This window comes from Sminthopsis crassicaudata, chromosome 1, assembly GCF_048593235.1.
Source record: "Sminthopsis crassicaudata isolate SCR6 chromosome 1, ASM4859323v1, whole genome shotgun sequence".
Taxonomy (NCBI): domain Eukaryota; kingdom Metazoa; phylum Chordata; class Mammalia; order Dasyuromorphia; family Dasyuridae; genus Sminthopsis; species Sminthopsis crassicaudata.
In genome coordinates, this window is record NC_133617.1 from 228,055,567 (window position 1) to 228,081,809 (window position 26,243).

At 33.9% G+C, this 26,243-nt stretch overlaps 1 protein-coding gene across 11 annotated transcripts in view; it reads left to right on the plus strand.

Moving 5' to 3' along the window:
• DLGAP1 (DLG associated protein 1) overlaps positions 1 to 26,243 on the plus strand; it is a 1,106,389-nt gene that overhangs the window by 298,616 nt on the left and 781,530 nt on the right. Inside the window, exon 1 of one of the 11 annotated variants that reach the window (XM_074275749.1) lies at positions 11,158 to 12,896. The exons of the other annotated variants lie outside the window; for them this stretch is intronic. The gene's annotated coding sequence lies outside the window, so the exon portion shown is untranslated. Of the gene's footprint in view, positions 1 to 11,157; positions 12,897 to 26,243 lie in introns of those variants that run through there. 11 annotated transcript variants of the gene reach the window in all.

The following is a 26,243-nucleotide window of genomic DNA, read 5'->3' on the forward strand; positions in this document are numbered from 1 at the left end:
TTCAGTTAATTTAAATATTTCTTTTTCTGGTTTTTTTTTTCATTTTTTCATAAAATATAGGATGAATCTATTTCCTGAAATTTATTATTGTTATGATTTTAGTTGATTCTTTGAGTTTTTCTAGCTAAACTATCCCTTTGATATACAGAATTGCTTTTTTGTTTAATTTGGTATTGAGTTATTGTTTGTTCCAATGTGCTTTTAGTTATATTCCCTATTAATTGATTATTCTTTTTTTTCTTTTCTTGATGAAAAGGAATGAGGAAATGATCATTTATTAAGTACCAGCTATGTGCCAGTCATTGTTTTGAGCTGTTCACAAATATTATCTCAAGAACTCTATATGTTAGGAGTTATTATTCACTTATATGATAATGATTTATAAATATATTTGAGTAAATTAAGGCACACACAAAAAAATTGACTTGCTAAGGTCACCTAGCTGATAAGTACCTAAAGTTAGATTTGAACTGAGTTTTCTGATGTTAGGTCTAGTCCTCTAAGCCATCCAGATGCCTTTCAAAGTATTTAGAGATGAGAGTTTTCTCCAACTGTTTTAACTGCATCACATAAATTTTAGTATGTTATCTCATTCTCACAATCTTTGATGACATTTCCTATTGTATTTATGATGTTTTCTTTGACTTATAAGTTCTTTAGGAATAAGTTGTTCAGTTTTGAATTAATTTTATTTTTTTCTTATAAGGCTGTTTATATATATGCATAAACATATACACACAAACACACCCTTTTTATCATTTGAACTTTAAAACAATCTCTAAGGTATAATTATACTTATTTAATAGATGAGGATACTGAGGATCCAAAAACGAAAGAAATCTTTAGTCATTTAATATCAAAGATAAATTCAAACACAAGTTCCATGATTTATTCACTATATGATGCTGCCTTTCTTTCAATGAGAAAGAGATACCATGGGAAGCATAATTTGACCCACAAGTATGACTGAATCAAGAGTATAGTGAATCACTTTATAATAGGTTTTACTATTCCAAATTTTTACTTGGATTTCAGTTGCCTCAGAAAAAAATATTTTAAAAGTTCGTTTTCCCCCTAAAGATTACCAATATGCACTTTTGAGAATACATTGCAGTGTAGTTGTTACCCAGTGTGTTCATTTCAACAAGAGAGTAAGTCTGCATCTTGGCAATGTGAATTAATTGTAGAATCATAGAACTAAATATTGGGAAGTGACTTTGGATATTGTCTATTCTAAACATCTTTATTCTACAGAGGGAGAAATTGTAGCTGAAAAATGAAAATGAATTGTCCAAGTACACATGATAAATAGCTCATTAATTCTAAAACCAGGACATGAATCAGTCTCCCAATCCACAGTACAACATTCTAAAAGATCTTTTCTAGTTTATCAGTGGTGTACTAATGACTCAGAAATGTTGCATCTCTAAAGGGACTTACCAGGATAATAGATCTAGTTTACAAAAGAAAATGAATCAATCAAGTATAGTGAAAAAAATAATTTTCCAAACCAGTGGAAGATTAATCTTAGATTTCAATAAAATTTCCATTTTCATCACATTAAATATTTTAAAAAGCTTAATAAAAAGCAGGTATTATCAAAATATTCCATTGAGTTTCATTTAAATTATATATCATAGCCCATATCCTCAATTTAATTATATTTGTGTTTTTTATATTTAGTTTTGGAACTACTTAATAGTAGTAATACTTTGTCTCTTAGATCTGTACATTAAGACATGATTCAATCAATATTCCTTTTTGTTTTTTTCTCCTAAGGCCATGAACCATACACTATTTATCACTTGTGATTAAATTGTTAGGTTTACCCCTTCTCCAGTGAATTGAAGGCAACCAGGCTGTGAGTTCTGACATATTTATAGTCCCCTATGTTCCAATTATATTGAGCTAGCTTTTCCATGAATTTGACATGCTGTCTCCTGCCTCTGGGCATTTTCAAAGGCAGTCTTGCATATGTGAATGTGTTCCCTTCTCTCCTGTACTATGAGAATGCTTTCCCTTCTTAAGACTCTTATCAAAACTTCTTTGTGAAGCTTTTCTTCACCTTTCCCACACTTCCTCCTCAAATTATCTGAAAGCATTTTCTCTCCTTCCATTTCTCTCCTTTGCTCAGGTCTCCATTTTACTGTATGATTGTCATTCCTACCTATTTTATGGTAGACTATCATTTCTTTGAAGGCAGACACTATACCATTTTTCATTTCATTCTACCAATGACATAGCCTTTTAACACTTGAATCAAATTGAACTCATGTTTATTAGTTTAACAACCAATTTTTAAAATCTTCAATTAAACCTTAAATTTAAGCATTGTTACAATGTTTTCCAATCAAAAAAGATGTGGAAAGAACCTAGAGTTTCAGTGATCTACCCTTCTGATTCCAAGATGGCATTTCCAAAATTATCCTTGATCCATGAATATTAGTCTCTTTAAAATCTCACAGAATCATAGGATAATAATATGATGGAGCAGGAGGGTACCTTAAATATCAATTAGTTCAAACTTCTCTCAGCTTAATATTTGAGAAAATGGAAGTTTAAAGAGATCAATACACTTTTTTTTAATTAAAGCTTCTTATTTTCAAAACATATGTTAGGATAATTTTTCAATATTGACTCTTGCAAAACCTTGTATAATAATTTTCCCCCATTCCCTCCACTTCCTCTAGATGACAAATAATGCAATATATGTTCAAATGTGCAATTCATCTATACATATTTCCACAATTATCATGCTGCACAAGAAAAATCAGATCAAAGAGAAAAAAGGAGAAAGAAAACAAAATGCAACCAAACAACAACAAAAAGAGTGAAAATGCTATGTTGTGGTTCACACTCCACAGTCCTCTCTCTGGGTGTAGATGGTGTTTTTTATCACAAGACCAATGGAACTGGTCTCAATCATCTCATTTTTTAAAAAGAGCCATGTAGGACATTTTCTAAACCTAAATCAAGTAACTAACACCAAATCGACAATCTTGTACTTTCCAGTAAAGAGAATGAACACCACTTTCCTTTTTTTATTAAACTTTTTATTTACAAAGCATATGCATGGGTAATTTTTCCAACATTGACCCTTGCAAAAATTTTTGTTCCAAATTTTTCCCTCCTTGCCCCTACCCCTTCCCTAGCTGGCAGGTAGTCCAATACATGTTAAATATGTTGAAATACATGTTAAATCCAACATACATATATATATGTATATATATACATACACATTTATACAATTATCTTGCTGCACAAGAAAAATCAGATTAAGAAGGAAGAAAAAGAAAAACTAAGAAAGAAAACAAAATGCAAGCAAAAAACAACAGAAAGAGTGAGAATGCTATGTTGTATTCCACACTCTGTTTCCATCATTCTCTTTCTGGGTGGAAATGGCTCTCTTCATCACTGCATATATGGAACTGGTTTGAATCATCTCATTGTTGAAGAGAGCCATGTCCATCAGAATTGATTGTCATATAGTCTTATTGTTGCCGTATATAATGATCTGGTTCTGCTCATTTCACTTAGCATCAGTTCATGTAAGTCTCTTCAAGCCTCTCTGTATACATTCTGCTGGTCATTTCTTACATAACAATAATATTTCATAACATTCATATACCATAATTTATTCAGCCATTTTCCAATTGATGGGTATCCATTCAATTTTCAGTTTCTTGCCACTACAAACAAGGCTGCCACAAACATTTTTGAACATACGGCCTCTTTCTCTACTTTAAGATCTCTTTGGGATATAATCCCAGTAGAAGTATGCACAGTTTGATAATTATTTGAGCCTAGTTCCAGACTGCTCTCCAGAATAGTTGGATTTATCCACAGTCCCACCAACAATGTATCAGTGTCTCAATTTTCCCATATCCCCTCCAACATTCGTCATTATTTTTTTCTTTCATCTTAGCCAATCTGAAAAGTATGTAGTGATATCTCAGAGTTGTCTTAATTTGCATTTCTCTGATCAATAATGATTTGGAGCACCTTTTCATGGGGCTACAAATAATTTCAATTGAGAACTCAGGTTGTCTGGACAGTGACAAGGTGAGAATTCATCTTGTAATCCTAACAAACACATATCTTTTGACTATTTATCAATTGGAGAATGGCTTGAATTATTATACATTTGAGTCAATTCTTTATTTTTTTTTTGGAAATGAGGCCTTTTTCAGATCCTTTGGATATAAAATTGTTTTCCCAGTTTATTGCTTCCCTTCTAATCTTATCTATATTTTGTTTGTACAAAAACTTTTTAACTTAATATAATCAAAATTATCTATTTTATGATCAGTAATGATCTCTAATTCCTTTTTAGTCACAAATTCCTTCCTCATCCACAAATCTGAGAAGTAAACTTTCCTATGTTCTTCTAATTTGTTTATAGTATCATTCCTTATGACTAAATCATGAACCCATTTTGACTTATCTTGGTATACAGTGTTAGGTGTGGGTCTATGCCTACTTTCTGCCATACTAGTTTTCAATTTTCCCAGCAGGTTTTGTCAAATAGTGAATTCTTATCCCCAAAGGTGGGCCCTTTGGGTTTGTCAAATACTATATTGTTATATTCATTGAGTATTTTGTCCTGTAAATCTAATCTTTTCCATTGATCAACTTCTCTATTTCTTAGCCAGTACCAAATGGTTTTGATGACCACTGCTTTATAATATAGTTTTAGATTTGGTACAGCTAGGCCAACTTCATTTGCTTTTCTTCATTAATTACTTTGAAATTCTTGACCTTTTGTTCTTCCAGATGAATTTTGTTGTTATTTTTTCTATGTCAGTAAAGTAGTTCCTTGGGAATTTGATTAGTATAGCATTAAATAAACAGATAAGTTCAGGGAGTATTGTCATCATTATTATATTTATTATATTCATTTGATTTATCCATGAGCAATTTATTTGTGTAGAAAGTGTTTTGTAGTTTTGTTTATGTACTTCATGACTGGGGGTGGAGCCATGATGATGGAGAAGACACACCTTCTTTCTGATCTTTCCTATTACTCTCACCCTAATTACAAAATTCAGCCTCTGAAACAGTGCTGGATTGGCAGAATCCATAAATATTGGGAGTGCAGCAAATTACCAGCAGAAGATAATTTCAAAGATCACCAGAAAAAAATCTGTTTTGACCAGGCATGGGCATGGGAGGAGACCAGATGCAGGCAGGGAGGCAAAGCATGGATGCCGAGCACGGATGCAGTATACATTGATCAGACCGGGATGGGGTGAGGTCTCTGTGGAGCAGAGAATCTACTGGGAGGATTCTAACACAGTATTGGCTACTCTGCCCTGGTTGCAAGCCACTGGATCAACAGAGAAGTTATAAGACACTCAACACAAACACAAAAGGTAAAGAGTAAACCCCAAAGCATCAGAGTCTCATGTGACCTGGCCACTGGGAGTGACTCAGTGAGATTCCAGCACAGTCATTGTTGCTTTCAAGTGTCTGTAGAGTGAGCTTGGAACATCCTTGCCCTAAAAGCAGATTGCAACTTAAAAAAAAAATGAGCAAAAAGGCAAAGTGAGCTCTCACTATAGACAGCTTCCATAGTGAAAATGAAGAACAGATTTCAAACCCTGAGGAGACTAAAAGAATATTGTGACCAGATGAAGCCCAAAAGGGTGATATAACCTGGTGCCTACCATACAAAACTGTCCTAGAAAAAATTAAACAGTTTCTTAAAAGAGAGCTAGAAGAAAAATGGGAAAAGGAAAGGAAAACTTTGCAAGAGGACTTGGAAAAGGCATATAACTCATTAAGAGATAGATTGGAAAAAGAAAAAAACTCCCTAAAAGACAGAATATGTGAACTGGAAAAGGTAAAGAACTCTCAGGAAAAATAGAATTTGTGAACTGGAAAAAGAAAATAACTCCTTAAAATTTTTTTTGTGAAATAGAAAAAAAAATCCCATAGAACAGAACAATTCATTTAAAAATTCAATTGGACAAATACAAAAAGAAGTTTAAAAAAAAGTAAATGAAGAAAGAAATTCATTAAAAATCAGAACTGAACAAATGGAAATGAATGACTTGATGAGACATCAAGAATAAGTCAAGCAAAACCAAAAGAAAGAAAAATAGAAAAAAATGTTAAATATCTACTTGGGAAAACAATAGACCTGGAAAATAGATCTATGAGAAAAGCCTAAGGATTATTGGACTCCCTGAAAACCATGATGAAAAAAAGAGCCTAAACACTATTTTTCAGGAAATCCTCAAAGAGAACTGCCCAGATGTCATAGAATCAGAAGATAAAATAGCCATTGAAAGAATTCACTGAACACCTCCTGAAAGAGAGCTCAAAATTACAACTCCAATGAATATTGTGGCTAAATTTCAGAATTATCAGGACCAAGGAAAAAATATTACAAGTAGCCAGAAAAAACAAAAACAAAAACAATTCAAACACCAAGGAGACACAATAAGGATTACTCAGGATCTAGCCGCTTCCACATTAAAGGATCGAAGGGCCTGAAATCTGATATTCCAAAAGGTGAAGGAATTCAGAATTCACCCAAGAATAAAGTACCCTGCTAAACTGAGCATTTTCTTCCAGGGAAAAAGTTGGACATTCAATGAAACAGAAAAATTCCATTTATTTCTAATGAAAAAAACCAGAGTTAAACAAAAAATCAGAGGTGCCCAACCTGCTCTCAGATCAAGCAAAAGCAAAAATTGATCTAATTAAAAGAGATAAGGAAACTATATCTTGCTAAAGTGTACCATAGATAATGAAGCAATATCAATATTAAACATATATGCACCAAGTAGTGTAGCCTCTAAATTCCTAAAGAAGAAATAGACAGCAAAACTATAATAATAGGAGATCTCAAGCTTGCTTTCTCAGAATTAGATAAATCAAACCGCAAAATAAGTAAGAAAGAAGTTAAAGAGGTAAACAGAATACTAGAAAAACTAGATATGATAGATCTTTGGAGAAAATTGGATGGAGAGAGAAAGGAGTACACTTTCTTCTCAGCAGTTCATGGAATCTACACAGAAATTGAGCATATATTAGGATATAAAGACCTCAAAATCAAATGCAGAAAGGCAGAAATAGTAAATGCATTCTTTTCAGATCACAATGCAATAAAAACTAAATTCAATAAAAACCCAGGAGAAAATAGACCAAAAAGAAATTGGAAACTAAATAATCTCATCCTAAAGAATGAATGGGTGAAACAGTAAATCATAGACACAATTTTTAATTTCATCCAAGAGAATGAAATAACATACCAGAATTTGTGAGATGTAGCCAAAGTGTTAATAAAATTTTGTAACTCTGGAGTCTTACTTGCATAAAATAAAGAAAGAAAAGATCAAAGAATTGGGCTTGCAACTAAAAAAGCTAGAAAAAGAGCAAATTTAAAAACCCCAATCAAATACTAAACTTGAAATTCTAAAAACAAAGGGAGAGATTAATAAAATTGTAAGTAAAAAAAAAACTGTTGAATTAATAAATAAAACTAAGAGTTGGTTTTATGGAAAAACCAACAAAATAGATAAACCTTTGGCAAATTTGATTAAGAAAAGGAAAGAGGAAAATCAAATTGTTAGTCTTAAAAAATGAAAAGGGAGAACTTTCAATGAAGTCAAAGAGGAAATTAGAGCAACAATCAGGAGTTACTTTGCCCAACTTTATACCAATAAATTTTATAACCTAAGTGAAATGGATGGATACCTATAAAAATATAGATTGTCCAGATTAACAGAGGAGGAAGTAAATTGCTTAAATAGTCCCATTTTAGAAAAGGAATTAGAACAAGCTATTAATCTCTAAGAAAAAAATCCCCAGGACAAGATGGATTTAGATGGATTTACATGTGAATTCCACCAAACATTTAAAAAACAATAAGCTCCAATGCTATATAATTTTTTTTTTTTTTTTTTTTTTTTGCTGAGGCACTTGGGGTTAAGTGACTTGCCCAGGATCACACAGCTAGGAAGTCTTAAGTGTCTGAGTCCAGATTTGAACTCAGGTCCTCCTGACTTCAACGCTGGTGCTCTATCTACTGCAGCACCTAGCCGCCCCTATATAAAATATTTGGGAAAAAAAAAAAAAAGGGAATTAAGGAGTCCTACCAAATTCCTTTTATAATACAGACATGGTACTGATACCTAAACCAGGTAGGAGAAAACAGAGAAAGAAAATTATAGACCAATCTCCTTAATGAATATTGATGCAAAAATCTGAAATAAAATATTAGCAAAGAGATAACAGAAAATCATCCCCAGGATAATACACCACTACCAAGTATGATTTATACCAGGAATGTAGGGCTGGTTCAATAATAGGAAAATTATTAGCATAATTGACTATATCAATAACCAAATTAACAAAAACCATATGATCATCTCAATGGATGCAGAAAGATCATTTGATAAAATCCAACATGCATTCCTATTTAAAAAACAAACTAGAGAATATAGGAATAAATGGACTTTTCCTCAAAACCGTCAGTAACATCTATTTAAGAATCATATGTAATGAGGATAAACTAGAACAAGATCAGGAGGATAGGCTGCCCACTATCACCATTGCAATTCAATATTGTATTGGAAATGCTAGCTTTGGCAATAAGAGATGAAAAAGAGATTAAAGAATTAGAGTAGGTAATTAGGAAACCAAATTATCACTTTTTGCAGATGATATGATGGTATAGTTAAAGAACCCCTTAGAATCTACTAAAAAGCTATTAGAAATAATCCACAACTTTAGCAGAGTTGCAGGATATAAAATAAATTCACATAAATCATCAGCATTTTTATACATCACTAACAAAATCCAATATCAAGAGATACAAAGAGAAATTCCATTTAAAATAACTGTCAATAGTATAAAATATTTGGGAATCTATCTGCCTAGGGAAAGTCAAGAAGTGTATGAGCAACACTACAAAACACTTTCTACACAAATTAAGTCAGATCTAACCAATTGGAAAAATATTAAGTACTCTTGGATAGGAAGGACGAGCAAATATAATAAAGATGACAATAGTAACTAATCTATTTATTTAGTGTTATACCAATCAAACTCACAAGAAACTATTTTACTGACCTAGAAAAAATAATGAAATTTATCTGGAAGAAAAAAAAGGTCAAAAATTTCAAGGGAATTAATGGAAAAAATATCAATTGAAGGTGGCCTAGCTGTACCAGATCTAAAACTATATTATAAAGCAGTGGTCATCGAAACCATTTGGTACAAGCTAAAAAATAGACTAGTTGATCAGTGGAATAAGTTAGGTTCACCTGACAAAATAATCAATAACTATACCAATCTAGTATTTGACAAATGCAAAGGCCCCAACTTTTGGAATAAAACTTCACTATTTGACAAAAACTGCTGGGAAAATTGGAAACTAGTATGGCAGAAACTAGGCATTGACCGCACTTAACACCATATGCCAACATAAGGTTGAAATGGGTTCATGATCTAGACATAAAGAATGATATTATTTTAAAAAATTAGAAGAACATAGGATAGTTTACTTCTCATATTTGTGAAAGAAGAAGGAATTTGTGACCAAAGAAGAACTAGAGACCATTATTGATCACAAAATAGGTAATTTTGATTATATTAAGTTAAAAAGTTTTTGTACAAACAAAACTAATGCAGCCAAGATTAGAAGGGAAGCAATAAACTAGAAAAATATTTTTTACATTCAAAGGTACTGATAAAGGTCTCTTTTTCAAAATATATAGAGAATTGACTCAAATTTATAAGAAATCAAACCATTGTCCAATTGACAAATGGTGAAAAGATATAAAGGGCTGAAACTCTGAATTGATGCACTGAGATTGGACAACTGAGCACTTAAGGCAAATTACCAATTGGATAATACTCTATTAGCATATGCTTGGAAAATGACTCTTCCCACTATTTTGTGCAGGTTCAATCTTTTGGTGTAGACAGAGAATTGGGGGGGGATTAGGGGGTGGAGTAAGACGAGACAGAGTCATCTTGGGCAGTAGAAAAAGAGAGGAGAGGTTGTACAGGTCCTGCATCAATCTAATTCACTTCTACCCCTAAGACCAAAAATAAAGACCAAGGACTTTTGCTTATCCTAACTCTGGCTGATTCCAAGGTATCCAGAGTGTTAATGCAGTCTTCACAGAATATGAACAGAAAATTTTCAGATGAAGAAATTGAAACTATTTGTAGCCACATGAAAAGGTGCTCCCAATCACTTATGATCAGAGAAATGCAAAATAAGACAACTTTGAGATACCACTACACACCTCTCTAAAATTGGCTATGATGACAGGAAAAGATAATGATGAATATTGGAGGGGATGTAGGAAGATTGGGACACTGATATTGTTGAAATTGTGAACAAATCCAACCATTCTGGGGAGCAATTGGAACTATGTTTAAAAAGTTATCAAACTGTGCACACCCTTTGATTCAGTAGTTTTGCTACTGGGCTTATATCTCAAAGAGATCTTAATGAAGGAAAAGGGACCCATATGTGCAAAAATGTTGCAGCCCTCTTTGTAGTGGCAAAGAACTGGAAATTGAGTGGATGCCCATTGTTTGGAGAATGGCTGAATAAATTGTGGTATATGAATGTTATGGAATATTATTGACTTTATTATATTGATGATTTAAGAGAGTCTTGTAGAGATTTACATCAATAGATGCTAAGTGAAATGAGCAGAACCAGGAGATACTTCACAACAAGATTATTCAATGATCAACTCTGATGGATGTGGCTCCCTACAACAATGAGATGATTTAAACCAATTCCAATTGTTCAGTATTAAAAAGAATCAGCTACATTCAGAGAGAGAACTATGGGAAATGAGCGTGGACCACAACATAGCATTTCCACTCTTTCTGTTGTTTGCTTGTATTTTTTTTTCTTTCTAGATCTGATTTTTCTTATGCATCAAGATAACTCTGTAAATATTTATACATACATTATATTTAACATATACTTTAACATATTTAACATATATTGGACTACTTGCCATCTAGAGGAGGGGGTGGGGAAAAGGAGGAGAAAAATGGGAACAAAAGGTTTTGCAAGGGTTAGTGTTGAAAAATTACCCATGCATATGTTTTTTTTTTTTCAAATTAAAAAAATTAATTAATTAAATGAAAATAAATTATATAGTTCCTGATTTTCCTTGGCAGATAAATTCCCAAATAGTTTATACTATTAACAGTTAATTTAAATCAAATTTCTCTTTATGTTAGAATGTGTTAGTGATGTATAAGATATGTAAGAATGCTGATGATTTATGTGGATTCATTTTATATCCTGCAACTTTGCTAAAGTTGTGGATTATTTCTTAAAATAGCTTTTTAATTGATTCTCTGGGGTTCTCTAAGTATACCATCATATCATTTGCAAAGAGTGATAGTTTGGTTTCCTAATTACCTACTCTAATTCCTTTAATCTCTTTTTCATCTCTTATTGCCAAAGCTAGAATTTCCAATACAATATTGAATAGTAATGGTGATAGTGGGCAACCTTGTTTCACCCCTGATCTTATTGGGATGGTACTAATTTATACCCATTACATATGATGTTTGCTGATAAACATCACTTTCATTAATTGTTGCTATTGTTTTTCAGCTGTGCCCAATTCTTCATGACCCCATCTGGGGTTTTCTTGGCAGAGATACTGAGTTGCTTTGCCATTTCCTTCTCCAGATCATTTTGCAAATGAGGAAACTTAGGCAAACAAGGTTAAGGATTGACTCAGCTAGGAAGTGTCAGAAGCTGGATTTGAAATGAAGCAAGGTAAACAAGGTTCAGAGTAACTCAGCTAGGAAGTATCAGGAGCTGGATTTGAACTCAGAAAGCTGAGTCTCCCTGACTCCAAACATGGCACTCTGCACTATGACAACACCTAGCTGCTCCTTTAGTAGTCTATTCCAATTTCTTTCATCTGTAGCTATGTTCCAGAAGAGGAACACTTCTCATGGCTTGGATGCCGGTAATAATGTATTGTGCTTTGAGGTCTATAAAGTACTTTTATCATATATGATCTTCACAAAAAGCCACTAAGGTGGCTTCTTTTATTATCCATTCTTTGTAGATGAGGAATGAGAGATGGAGAGAAGTTAGGGGATTTGCCCAACTAGAAATTATGAGATAGAATTTAAATCTAAGTCCTCATGACTCCAAATCCAGTGCTTTATACTCTGCTGCCTCTCCTTAGGTCTCTTCCTTCTCTTTTCCTTCCAAACTTCTGCTTTGTCCCCAGATGCATTGCATAATGCCTACCAAAGAGCTCCCTCCAGTCCCCATGCTATTTCTTCCATTCCCCAAGTGCCATCCATTCCCAAAGTTGTAGGGATGGAGGAAAAGCACAACATAAGGAAAAATGTAAATTTTAAAGCATAATAGATTTTATCAATCATTATACTATGACATTTTTTGTGCTCAGAATGTAGCCAAAGACATTGCCTTCTTTCTTCTTCTTTAACTGTCCCAGAATTCTGAATTGGACTGATTTAGACCAAGGCTTTGAAATTATCCTGGTGTTTAGTATTCTAGCAATCCTAATCCTATTTGGCCTTGCATCTTGCATCTTATAAGTCAGTGGGGACCATTACTCCCTAGGAAGCTCCATGCCTGCTTCCTATCTCTATGGTTTCAGAAAAGAATTACAGTTACCAGCACCTGGGAGATTTTCTCTTCCTTCTCTGTTCTACATTCCACAGAGTCTTCAAGAGGAAAGAGGTATCTAGTCCAACAAGAATTCCTTCCGTGGCCTCACAGATAAATTGATATCCAGCCTTTGCCTGAAGATCTCTGCTGAAGAAGGAATTCTGTTCAGTAAAGCCTCACATCGTGCTTTTGGACAATCTTTAATTTAAAAGTGTTTCCTTCATCAAAGAACCTACCATATCTTTCGGTAATGAATTTCATATTCTGTCTCTTATAATCCTTATGGTCATCAGCTCAAGTACCATTACATTCAGGAGGATTTTCCTCATCTTAAAGAAGCAACAGCTGTTTAAGTCCTTCACATATTATATTACATTTACTTTGTGTGAGTATTTATATGTATTTTTTGGAAGTAGTGGGGCACCCTGACATTATGGGCTAGACAAGTCAGATGAGAACTATCATTGTTCTTTTGCTGATCATCTCCCCTTAAATCCTAATAGAAGCAGTCCAGGAGCCTTAGGTGTAGCAATGGCCCCAGGCCACCAGACCTACTTCTGACTCAGCTCCCATAGTTATCACTGAGCAATGAAATTGTTGTAGAGACAAAGTCCACCTTCCTCACCAAAACCAACAACTCCTCACCATCAGCCCCCAGAATGACCACCAATTCTGCTTCCAATCCTGCCCTTATGGCTGTATTCTGGAGAAACTACTCTTTCAAAGAGGGGTTTAGTCATCCCCTCCAACAGTTTGATTAGCAAACTAACTACCACATACAAAGTAGACAAATCAGCCTAACTAAAAAAGCAGCAAGACACCTAAGCAAGAGAACTAAACAAGTGAAATCATCACAACTCCTTTCACTACCATGAGACCCTGACAGAAACAGCCCCAGGCCCTGAACCTAAGAAACTCCTGCATAGTGCTGCTCCCAATACAACCCGTGTGGTCATCATTCTGGAAAACAATCCATGTGGAGATGTATGCTGGTACTGTTCTTACAGGTGTTAGTACCGTAACTATTGAAAACCCAGAAAAAGTGCCACCAAAGTCTTTGACAGTATCAAATGTTTAACATATGGAGAGGATTTTCCAAGTCAACTAGTATTTATTAAGTTCCTACAGTGTGTGTGCCAGACAGTGCATTATTAAGTATCTGGTATAAATGAAAGGTACCTGTCCTCAAGAAGCTCATGGTGTAATGATAAAAATTGAGAAAAAAACAAATTTTCACAGATTATAAAGTTGTATTATTTAAATGCCTAAATTATAATATTTAAATAAATATTTGTTTATTCATTTGAAATGCAGCAAAAAAAAATGCAACTTATTTAAATATTGGAGAGGATGTGGTAAAATAGGGACAATGTACTGTTGTGGGGAATTGTGAACTGATCTAACCATCCTGGAGAGCAATTTGAAACTATGCCCAAAGGGTAACCAAATTGTGCATCTCTTTTGACTTAGCCATATCACTATTAAGACTACATCCCAAAAAGATCATAAAAAAGGGAAAGAGCTTACTTGTGCAAAAATATTTATAGCAGCTTTTTTCATGTTGGCAAAATGTTGGAAACTGAGGGAATGTCTGAATTGAGTAATGACTGAATAAACTGTGGTATATGAGTGTAATGGAACACTATTGTTTTATAAGAAACAATGAGCAGGCAGATTTCAGAAGAACCTGGGAAGACTTCTGTGAATTGATGCAAAGCAAAATGAACAGAACCAGAAGCAGCTCTTCTTTCTCAGCAGCACAATGATCAAGTATAGAGAACTCATGAAGGAAAATGTTATCTATAACTGAATAAAGAACTAAAAGGCTTAGAATGCAGGTTGAAGCATATTTTTACTTCATTATTTCTCATGTGTTTTTTTCTATCGATCTGTTTCTTCTTTCCCAATTATGAATAAGATGGAAATATATATATATATATATATGTGTACACATACACACACATATATATATATGTATATTTACATGATAGCACATGTAGATCAAATTGTCTATTATTTTTGGAAGAAGAGAATGGAGAGAGGGAAATAGAAAACTCTAGAACTCAAAACCTTATAAAAATGAATGGTGTAAGTTTTCTTGTCATGTATCTGGGGGAAAGTAAATACTATCATATATATGCTGAGGCAGCTGGGGTTAAGTACCTTGCCCAGGGTAACACAGCTAGGAAGTGTTAAGTGTCTGAGGCCACATTTGAACTCAGGTCCTCTGGACTTTAGGGCTAGTGCTGTATCCATTACACCACCTTGCTGCCCCTATCAAATATATTTTTTTAAAACAAATAATAGAGAATTGCAAAAAAAACAAAAACAAAAACAAAAACCAATAATAACAACAACATAGTATTCTGAAATTCTTGGGAAATAAATCAATCCAGCAAGTCTTTTTTAGGAATTAGGGAAAGGAAAATTTCCTTTTCAGCTATGCTACTATTCCTTAAGGGCCATTCGATCTTTCATCAGACCTGCAACTAAACCATTCCCTATGTGTTATCTCCATCATTAGAATGTGAGCCCCTTGAGAGTAGGAAGCATTCTCACTTTTCTTTTTTTATCCCCAGCACAAAGTAAGTGTTTATTAAATGCTTTTTCCATTCATTACTTTTAGACACATCACGCAGTAGGCTAAAAGCTCTCTAAGGGCAAGGATTCATACACAGATAGTACTTGGTGCCATTTAAGCCTATTTCCCTCAGTTCTTCAGAGACAGGGAGCAGCTGGTCAATGGTCTTCTATGTTTGACAACAGCTTATCCTCACAAGCTGCTTTTGTTTATAAGGCTCTTTATTTAACTATGTCAAGAAGAGTGTATCTGTATATAGACTATTGAAATTTAAATGTAGAAGTATTAAGTAGACACACATATTCAGTGGAGAAAAAAGTTATGTTGAGGGGGGAGGATGTGTCTATTTGTTGCTAAGAATTATCATTCCTAATCTATCAATGAAAATATAACAACTTATTTGGAGATGGAAACTTATAAAATATATTCATTTTTTTCACTATTTATAGTAATTCTTGATCATATATCATAGGCTTGTTTTTCATTTATGCTGACTGCTATCTTCTGAATCCTCGCCAAGGTCATTATACTTTTTGTGAGCTGGTGAAATTAGAGTAGAGAACTCTGATTTTCAGATGAATACTTTTATATTGGTTTTTGAACATAAGCTTAAATCCAGTAATTATTGGAAATTATTAGTGTAATTGCAAGTTAGAAATTGTTAGGTGATCAATTAACTTTTTGAACTCTAAAATATATTCAGTTACTCAAACACAGTATTTCACAGCAATGCAAGGAGCTTCTTTGCAACTGACCATACTTTACTGTCACAGAAAAAGTAGAAAGAAAAAAGCACTGAATCTTGAACATTTTATTGATAGATATATCAACTTAGGAAGATACACACAGACACACACTCTTTATTCACTAGGATAAACACAAGTGCTATTCACTGATTTTTCAACTTAATTATTGTTTGCTCACCCTCTTTAAAAGCACCATGGATTTTCTGCCTAACCCTAGAAGTGTGCTATTTGAATATTCATATGAAAATGTTCTATCCCAGAATTTGCAAGTTGGAAGGGAGCTCAGTAACCATACATGCTCAATACGTTTGAATTCAATTCAACCAACATTTATTCAGCACCTACTATGTAAAAAGTACTCTTAGGGTTACAAAATGTTTTAAAAAAAATATTGCTCCTGTACATATCATAGTGAAATGTGTGATGTAGCTCAAATAGATACACAAATAAGACTAAATGTAATAGAAAAAAACTTGGATTGTGGAGAGTACTATAACTTAAAATCAAGTAAGTGGACAGGTCAAGGGAAAAGGTTTTGGGTATTTGGGGGGTTTTTTAAACGTTAGGGGAGACCTAAGCATATTGGTAGTCAGAGGAAATGAAGTCTCCAGAAAAAAACAAAAGAACAAATTAAAAATGACAGAGATTGTGGGAATGATCAATAGAGTAAGGTCACAGAAACTAAAGAAGAGATCAAAGGATTAAGGGCACAGGGAAAGGAGTTAGTATTGTGAGAAGGAAGATGGGTAATATCTTCCCTGACATTGTCATGAAGGAAAAAAAAAAAGAAAGAAAAGTGAAGACACTAAGAAGATTAAAAATATAGAAGGGAGCAGTTGAGGACAAGTTGGATGACCACAATTTTCTCATTAAAGGAGCCGCGGAGGTCACATGCCAAGAGGGACCAAAGGCAGGTAGAATCGGAGCCTGATATTCAGTTTGTAGGAGGAAACTAGCCATAAAGTTTTAGCTATGAGAAGGAATCTTAGGGGTCATTTAATCCAGTCTCCCAACTGATATAGGAATTCTCTTCACATCAGCATTGACAAAGGTCATCCATCACACAAATCAAGTCAACACATATTTAAAAACTATACCCTATATATAAGTTGTCATGCTAAGTATTGGAGAAAAGTTAAAAATGAGGCAGTTCTTGTCCAGGAAACATATTCTCTTGGGTTATGTGCCCTGAGGGTAGAAAGAGATAATAAATCTTAGAGAAAAAAGGAAAAAAAATTCTATAAAGCTTGATAGATTTGAGCAATAAATGGCCACATAGATAGAGGCATCAGAAGGTTAAATGTTAAGTCCTATTCATTTGCAAATAGCTCTAACTGCCATAAAATTCCTGATAGTGAACAAATATCTGCCTTTATTTCCAGCTATTAGTTCTTTCTATTGATTCTGCCCTGTCATGCTGCAGCATAAAAACTGAGTCTAACTTACCTTTAATATAATATTTGAAATTAGGTATTGTCTCCACCCCTTCATTGAGTCCTTTCTTCTTTGGATTAAATTTCTCCAATTATTTTACCCATTTATACTGTAATATCCTCTTATAATAACACACTATAATGCTACCTTTTCCCCCAGGTCCACATGAAAGGAAAAGGAAGAAAACAAGCCTTTATATAGTGCCTACAATATACCAGACACTGTGCTAAATGCATTATATATTTTACTTATTTTAATCCTCCTTCTTAAGAGGTAGATGATTCCTCCATTGTTGCTTCAGGCAATTTATGTTAGTTGAGAATTATAAAATCACAAGTATTTCAAATCCTGTAGTTCAGAAAATTCTTAAACTTTAGTTAAATTTTGTTGCTTTGCCTTAATTTATAATAATATATGTTTATAATGTGTATATATGTGTACATGTATGTATGTATGTATTCAGGGTTAAAACTCAGGTTACTAGAAATGTTTCAGTAAAGAAGCAGCCTGGTTCTTTGCCTTAATTTTTAATAATATATATGTATATATGTGTATAGGAATGAAGTTGAAGAAAGAGACATTGATTCCATTAAACCCTAGAATGTTGAAGGACTTCCTAAATTAAATCCACAATGATTCCAGGCTAACCATCCACATAATAAAAAACAAATGGATAAAAAAAAAATCTATTATCCAGTGTCAAATGAACAACCTATAAAGGTGGATTATCAGAATATATTTACTGTACAGATAGTTCTCATAGGCAATGAATTTAGCTCATTATTGAAAAGGATAAAGCAAGTGGACCAGATTTCCTTTCAAAGTCAACGAAGAGGTACATAGCAAATGTCCGTGTTGATTATTAGGGATGACTTAGGTCAAGAGAAGTTGTGTAAAAAAAATTGTGTCCTAAAAAGAAGATGGAGAAATAATATGCAAAAGCCACATGATATGATAACTGATGAATAGAAATCCTTGGGTTCCAGTGACATTGTGATATCGGGACATCAAAATGACCCCCTAGCACACTGAGTGGACCTTCCATGGAAGTTTTATGGGAGGATGTGATAAGAATAATACAGCATAAGAAGCTATGAATGCTTTGTAATCTACATCATTGCTAAAACATAAATCCTTATATCCATATAGTGGTAATGATAGCTGAATTTTACATGGCACTTTAAGAATTACAAAGCATATTATAACTATTTTATTTTGGCCTCACAATTTTGTTGAAGTACTACTATTATCCTAATTTTTCAGAAGATGAAAACTAAGGCAGAAAGAGATTAAGTGGCTTGCCTAGGACTACATAGCTATTACATGTCTAAGGCAGGATTTAAATTCAGATGCTCTTTATTCCAGCTCTGGCCCTCAATCCACTACTTCACTTCATTTAAATTATCAAAGTATTCTAGACAAGCAACTCAGAAATATTTTTGTTTTAGTGAGCTGTTTGCTATAACCTTCTTAATAGTCACAGGAGTTGTACCATGATTTTTAATGATATACTTGTCCCTTCTTTTCTTCATTTGATTTTGATCTTTCAACTTATCTCTCCTTTAGGCAAGAAAAAATTCACAGTTGCATCACACTTTGTTTTTCAAACATTATATACTTCACATTTGTGCTAGTTCCAAGTGATTATGATAAGGCATATTAGCTGTGGGGTAAATGGAAATTTTAATAGTATGAGAATGCAAGTGAAAATGAAGTCTTGTCCTAGAGAAAGCAAAGAAAGAAAGAGACAAATGGGGAAAGAGTCAGAGAGAGAGAAAACAAGGACATAGAGGCAGAGAGACAAGAGAGAGAGAGACAGAGACAGGACTGTAGCTAAAGTACAATTTATAAAGATGCATTCTCTAAATTAAATTTAATTAGATTGTATTTTGGCAAATTGTATTTTGTCCAAATATATAAAATTATGTCTTAGATAAAGTTTTTCAAAGCCATGTATTGGTAACAGTATAGGGTATGGAAACAGCAGGTAGAAACTTTTTTTTCTAGCAAAATATAACAGGTTTATAACACAATCTTATAATGCAAGCTGTGATATGGCAAATAGAAGTGGAAGGAAGGGAAGTGAACAATTTCATATCATTTTTATAATGCTCTTTTAAAAGAAAAACTAGTCTAAATACCTGTATACTTTCTAGGTGAACCAACATGCAGATTGCAGAATATGCCCTAAGGCTCTGGCCAATACTTGCTTCAATTTTTTTAGTGCTTATTTGTTTTTATTCCTCCATCTATCTGGCTTGGGAGAACATATTATGATTAATTCTATAGTGACTTAAAAGTAAGAAAAAAATTTAGTTAGCTGGGGAAAGTGAAATGTATTTAAGACATGTTTACAAATTCTACAGAAAAAAAATTAATAAAAGAAATCTCAAGGCTTTAACTGATTAATTTGATTGGAAGACCTTGATACGATAATTAGCTTCTTGTAAGCCTAAGAGGTGATAAAATGGTTTGTTAGTTTCAATTGCTTTTCTCCCCTTTACCATTAGAGAGTTATTTTAGAGCGAAGTTCTGGATTCAGTCATACTGGATTCAAGGCCCTAGTTAGGAAAATTCCTGACAACTTGGCAGACATTGGGCTCTCTGCCTAAACTTACATTTATAATTGTCCTTAGTCAATGCATGACCTCACTGTGACTGAAGTACGATTCAATTTAATTGATTTTTTTGGTCATGAAATGGCAAATTATACTGTTATTTGTCTTTCATTCTCAAAAAGGACCATGACATCAGGGAGGGGGTGCCATGACATGTAAGTGAGTTGGATTTAAGTGAGGGAGGGCTAAGCAAGGTCACCCACCTCACTTTCCCCTCCAGAGCCATCTGGAGCCAATGGAAATAATATAAAACAAGACGACTGAAAACAGGTCTATAGATAGAGAAGCTTCAAGAGAGGAGGCTGGAGAAAGAGCAGACTTGTCCTTGAGACTTCCTTCAGCTGGGCTCCTCTGTTTTTATATATCTACAAAACTATATCTACTCTCTTTATTTTCCTTTTCTGCCAGTTTAGGCCTCCCTGTGCTCCTTAAAAACTTATTTAAAATATCTTACAAGGTTCTACCTTTCAAATCCAAACCTAGAGAATCTTTTTCTCCAATTCTGACAAAGTTTTCCTTTTTTTGAATTTTTCTGAGAGCATTATTGATTCTTTCATACAATGGCTTTCATTGATTCAAATAGTTGTGCAGATCCTGTTTGTAAGTAATTCTGATTGTTTGATTCAACTAAAAATGTTCTTAGCTAGTTAAGACACCAAAAATTAAATCTTTCCTGCAATGGTATATTAGATTAAATAATTACCTCTAGTTTGCCAGAACATGCTTGAGATATATAAATATTTATTATACTCATAAGTATTATAAGATACATAAATATAAAATATATACTTATCATATTTATAAGTATTATAAATATTATATCAGCACATTTTTCAGTGTTAAGTATCATAAGATACATAAATATCAAATATATACTTATTATATTTATAAGTACTATAAATATTATATCAGCACATTTTTTCAGTGTGATTATTCTTTATGCCTATACAATTCCTAATCAATTTACAGCTTAGTAAATGGTCTTTAGGAGCTGCCATGTCTGAAAAAGCTCATCACCCTCTAACCAACATTGTGATGAGCATCTTCACACATTCTGTAAATAGTCTTGTCTTTAGAAAATAGATATAATCGCCACAAGACAGACAGCTGTCAACTGTCTGGCACTTAACATTGCTCAAGTCTGTTAGTACCTATATGTGAAGAGAATGAATGGAATAAAAATTTAAGTATGCAATGTGCTAGATTACATGTTCAAATACAAATTCAAAAAGTGAGATAGCCCCTGCCTCAAGAAACTTATGTTTAAAAAGAGATACAATAGATATAGGAAAGTGGTTCCCAAAAAGCATTATTATTACACTCTTTCTAGATGCAGTGGTTGTATTAAACCAACCACTGTTAAAAGGGCAAGAGATGAAAAGATTTGGGAGGAAGAGAAAGAAAGAGTAAGCTCTGTGGCAGAGCAGATGGCAAGATCCCAGGGTGGATTGATATGAAGAATGGTATAGTGCTATCCAGATATAATAAATAGATGGGTTCAGTTGGTAGTACCTCCAAGTCTAAGTCCAGGAGGACTTATCTTCTTGAACCCAAATCTGACCTCAGACACTTACTAGCTGTATGACCCTGTGCAAGTCACTTAACCCTGTTGCCAAACTTTCCTCAACTGTGAAAATGAGCTCAAGAAGAAAAATGGCAAAACACTCTAGTATCTTTTCCAAGAAAACCCCAAATGGGCTTAGGAGGAGTTGAATAGGGCTGAAGAAAACTGAGCAGTTGGACAATAGATGTAGTGGATAAGGTGATTTACTTACTCTCTAATCAGGATGTCCCAGATCTATAAGGGGAAGTTCACAAAAAAAAAAAAAAAAAAATGAAGTTGGTGAGAAATAGTAGGCTCTCTCCTAGTTCATATTGGAGATTGCTCTTCTGAGTAGGAAAAGAAAGAAAACCAGAGTCTCTGCCCCCAAGGAATTTGTGATCTAATAAATGAAAGACCATGCAAAAAATATACACAAAGCTATATATCAGATAAAGAGGAACTAGTTATCAGGCAGAAGACACTGAGATAAAAAGAGGCTGTAGAAAGTGAGATTTTACTTGAGAATTAAAAGGACATCAGAGAGGTCTATTTAAGGAGTGGAGTATTGAAAGTCTTCTAGGAACCAGGAACAGCCAGAGAAAATGCCTGTAGCTTTAAGTCTGTGTCTTAGAACCTCTCTAGCAAGATTCTGACATTAAACATCCATACATATTCTTTCAGGGAGTATAGTGTGTGTTCCTTTAATTGGAATGCGTCATGCTTTTTAACAGTGAATTTATCACTCAAGGAATTTAGGGTACACATTCATTCTTAATATTTCTAGAGGCCTAAAAATAATAATCCCTTCACTAAACTTTCTCTAAGCCTCTCTAGCGATGACTTCTCCACTGAGAACATGAATTCCGTTTTCTTTGCAGTATGTCACTTATGTTCTTTCTGTTGGCCAGAGGCAAATAGCAGAGATTCACTGGTGGGGAGGGGGAAATCTATACAATATTGTTCACAGTCACTTACCCCTAGAAGGAAGGAAGGAAAAGCCCTTGGATTCTAAATTAGTCTCTCTTGAAATCATCCCTATTCTACATTGGAAACTCAGCACTATTCCTGGCCCTGAGCAATTCATCTATTCTTGATTTAAGTAGCAATGATAGGAAGAAATCTCCACTAAAACATTCTCCTAAAGTGTTCTGAATTAAAGGACAGCTGTTTAAAAATGATTTATTAACATTTCCTAGATAATAGCCCTATGGGAGATGGCTAAGTGTATAATATTTCTGATAACTAAAATATCTTCCAGAATTTCTGGCATAAAGAAATAAAGGACAGAAAATATATTTATTTTTGCTTTTGGTTAAAACCACCAAAAGGAATCTAATTTGGACTTTTCCTACCAAATAAACTATTTAGCAAAAGAACCCATATTAGAGTGAAATAGATACTACTTAAATAAAGCAAATTGAATTGTATATGTAGTTTCAGTTTCTTTTTCTGCTTTGGATTATGTCTTCCTACTCGTTGGACAGCAATCCATTGAATGACTTGTTTGAAATAATCAGGAGTCAGTGACTCAGTTTGGACAAGTACATGTTACAGTATTTTATTTTGTTAGTTTACCTTGAATTGCCAAGGTGTCAAATACCATAAATTGTTCTTACATTAAGATGCGGACATGTTACATTTAGGAGATAACTAATTTACCAAAATGTTAAAATGGGCAGTAGGGAATATAGGGCACTAGGGTAGTGGTGATAATGGTGGTCTTTCTTTCTCAAAGAGGAACATGACATGAAGGAGGGGATTTTTGACATGCAAGTGGATTGGATTTAAGTGAGAAAGGTTGTGCAAGGTCACCTGCCTCACTTTCCCCTCCAAAGCCTTCTGGGTGCAGTGGCCACATCTGGATCAGGATGACTAGAGATGGCCTTGGGTGCAATGGGAGATCTTGATCCTTTCAAGCTTAAGGTCTTTAACTGGTCTCAGTTTGACTGAGTCTCTATCCATTCAGTAATTAAGGCTTGAGGCAAAGAATGTCCTCTCTCACCTAGTCCAAAAAGAAAATCTCAATAAATGAATGAATCCGGAAGAGGAACACCCTCAGAGTTTAGCCCAAGGCAGAAATGACTGCTATTTACATTCAATCAGAGTCTATCAGAACCCAAGCAATGATCAAATAGGGCTTGACTTAGGACCTATTGATGACCAATTAGAATCCATTGGTTCAGCACCAGGCTCTGAATCAGAAAGACTCATCTTTTTGAGTTCAACTCTGCCTTCAAACACTTACTAGCCATGTGACCCCAGGTAAATCAACCTTATTTGCCTCAGTTTCCTCATCTGCAAATGCACTAAAGAAGGAAATGGAAAATCCCTCCGGTTGCAAAGGAAAGTCAAATGGAGTCACAAAGAGTCATGTCTGACTGAAACAATTGAACAATTAACATGTCTGTAGCTAAATACACGAGTGAAAGATAGAGGTTCTGAATATGCTTGCAAGGAGTAATTTTTCCCCTTTTGACACAAGTCTTTCAATTTTAGCTATGTATTATATTTGTATGCCTTAGTAAGTTCCTTCTTGCAAATGGCCCGAGACTTTTTAATTGAGGCAATGTGATTTGGTAGAAGGAAGTTCTTGTCCAGGCTCTGCTGCCAATTATCTTTGTGGACTTGACCAAATTACTTTGACTGCTCTCCACCTCAGTGTGTTCATGTGTCAAATGAATAAACTTAAATATTAGATCTCAGAGGTTCCATTCTAGTATAAATATTCCAAGGTGTGATTCATTTCATTTAGGAAAAGGCATAGGTTTTCTAAGCTTTTAGCTTTGGGGAAGAATAGTCATGACTTATTTGAGGTGCTATGGTCAGAGATATGCTGACAAAGGTGCCTATAAATTGATGGTGTTGATTTTGCAGCTACTTTTTAGGTTTACTTAGAAATAGAAAAAAAGTCTTCTACTAATGATAAGTATGGGTGGCAACTGTGTGGCACAGTGAATAAAACATTGGTATCTTCATGAATTCAAATCTGGCCTCAGACTCTTAATAGCTTTGTGATCCCGGGAAAGTCATTTGTCTCAGTTTCCTCATATGTAAAATGAGATGGAGAATAAGACAAACCATTCCAATATCTTTGACAAGAAACCCCAAATGGTATCACAAAGAGTTAGACATGATTAATCCATTTAACAGAACAACAATTATTAAAAATAAAACAAAGATGTCTATAAGAAGAAAGGGAATAGAACTGGATAAAGTATTGAGTCCTTTGCAGAATAAAGTCACATTGCCAAGATCTCAGAAATGTACATCAGAGAAAACCCCTTCAATCTTATCTTCCCCTCTTCCCTCCTATGTTTTTGGGATGTTCTTGTTCTCACAATTCCATTATCACTATGATCATTCCAACTCTCCTCTTTTGCTCACCAGAAACATCCTTCTTTGTCCCCTAAATCCCCTGAAAGCTCATGCATCCTTCAAGTACCAAGTTATCTTCTTCTCAAAAGTAGGTATGAGTGTGTCTTGATATTTCTCTTAAATCTCAGCTTAGATGTTATTTCCTATAGAAATCCTTTCCCATCTTTATCAAATACATACATTGCAGTATCCATCTCTCCTGCTTTTAAAGAATATACATCTTGGGGCGGCTAGGTGGCACAGTGGATAGAGCACCAGCCTTGAATTCAGGAAGGACCAGAGTTCAAATCTGGTCTCAGATTCTTAACACTTCCTAGCTGTGTGACCCTGGGCAAGTCACTTAACCCCAGCCTCAGGGGGGAAAAAAAAAAAAGAATATACTTCTCAAGGTCAAGAACTTCATTTTTGTCTTTATATCCTCTTTGTTTAGCACATTGCCTTGTACTTTGTAGACACTGAATAAATATTCATTCAGGTGAATTGAAATACAAACTTCACAGAAATAACTATCTTCTGAACATAGAACTGGAAAATGCTATATAAATCACTTCATCTAACACCATTTTAAAAATTAGAAAAAATGAGACCCAGAAATGTTAAGCCATTTGTCCTGTGAGACCAGGTCTCATATCTCCTTTATGACAAAGGTAATAAGGATAAAGAATTCCTGACTATTAATTAGTTCAGTGCTCTATCTCCTTATAACATACCCGAAATCTATCATCATCATAGTGTTTCATGATATGTTAGACAGTATTGTCTCATAATCCATTTTGGCATTTAAAGTGGCCCCGTGCAGTTGACAATTTTTTTAAAAGAGAGGTTTTGAATAAATGGCCTATGTTCAATGTAATTTTTTGAGGAAGATTGAGTTCATATATCAACCTGTATTGAGAAGTACCTACATGTAGTTTAATATTTCTCTTGGAATATGAGGATTATGAAATTGTGAAATTTCTCCATAGATACTATCATATTTGTTAGATCAAACTGATTTAACTTATTTCCTTGGATTATATTGTCATAGTGCCTTTCAGAGATGTCTTTAGTGAATGAAGTCTTAATATTATGCTTTTACAAAAGCATCCCTGTAAGGAATATTTTTGAGGAATATATTATTTTAAAATTTGCATATAATTTTATCTAATGTGTTCCCCACTGTTTTTACTTACATATAGGAAAAGGGAATAAACCTGTTAGTTCATTAATACAAAAAGCCTCCAGTGAGAAATCTTCAATGTCCTAATGTAGAGCAATACCTCTTCTTGAATACATATAGTCTCAGATAATTGCCTAA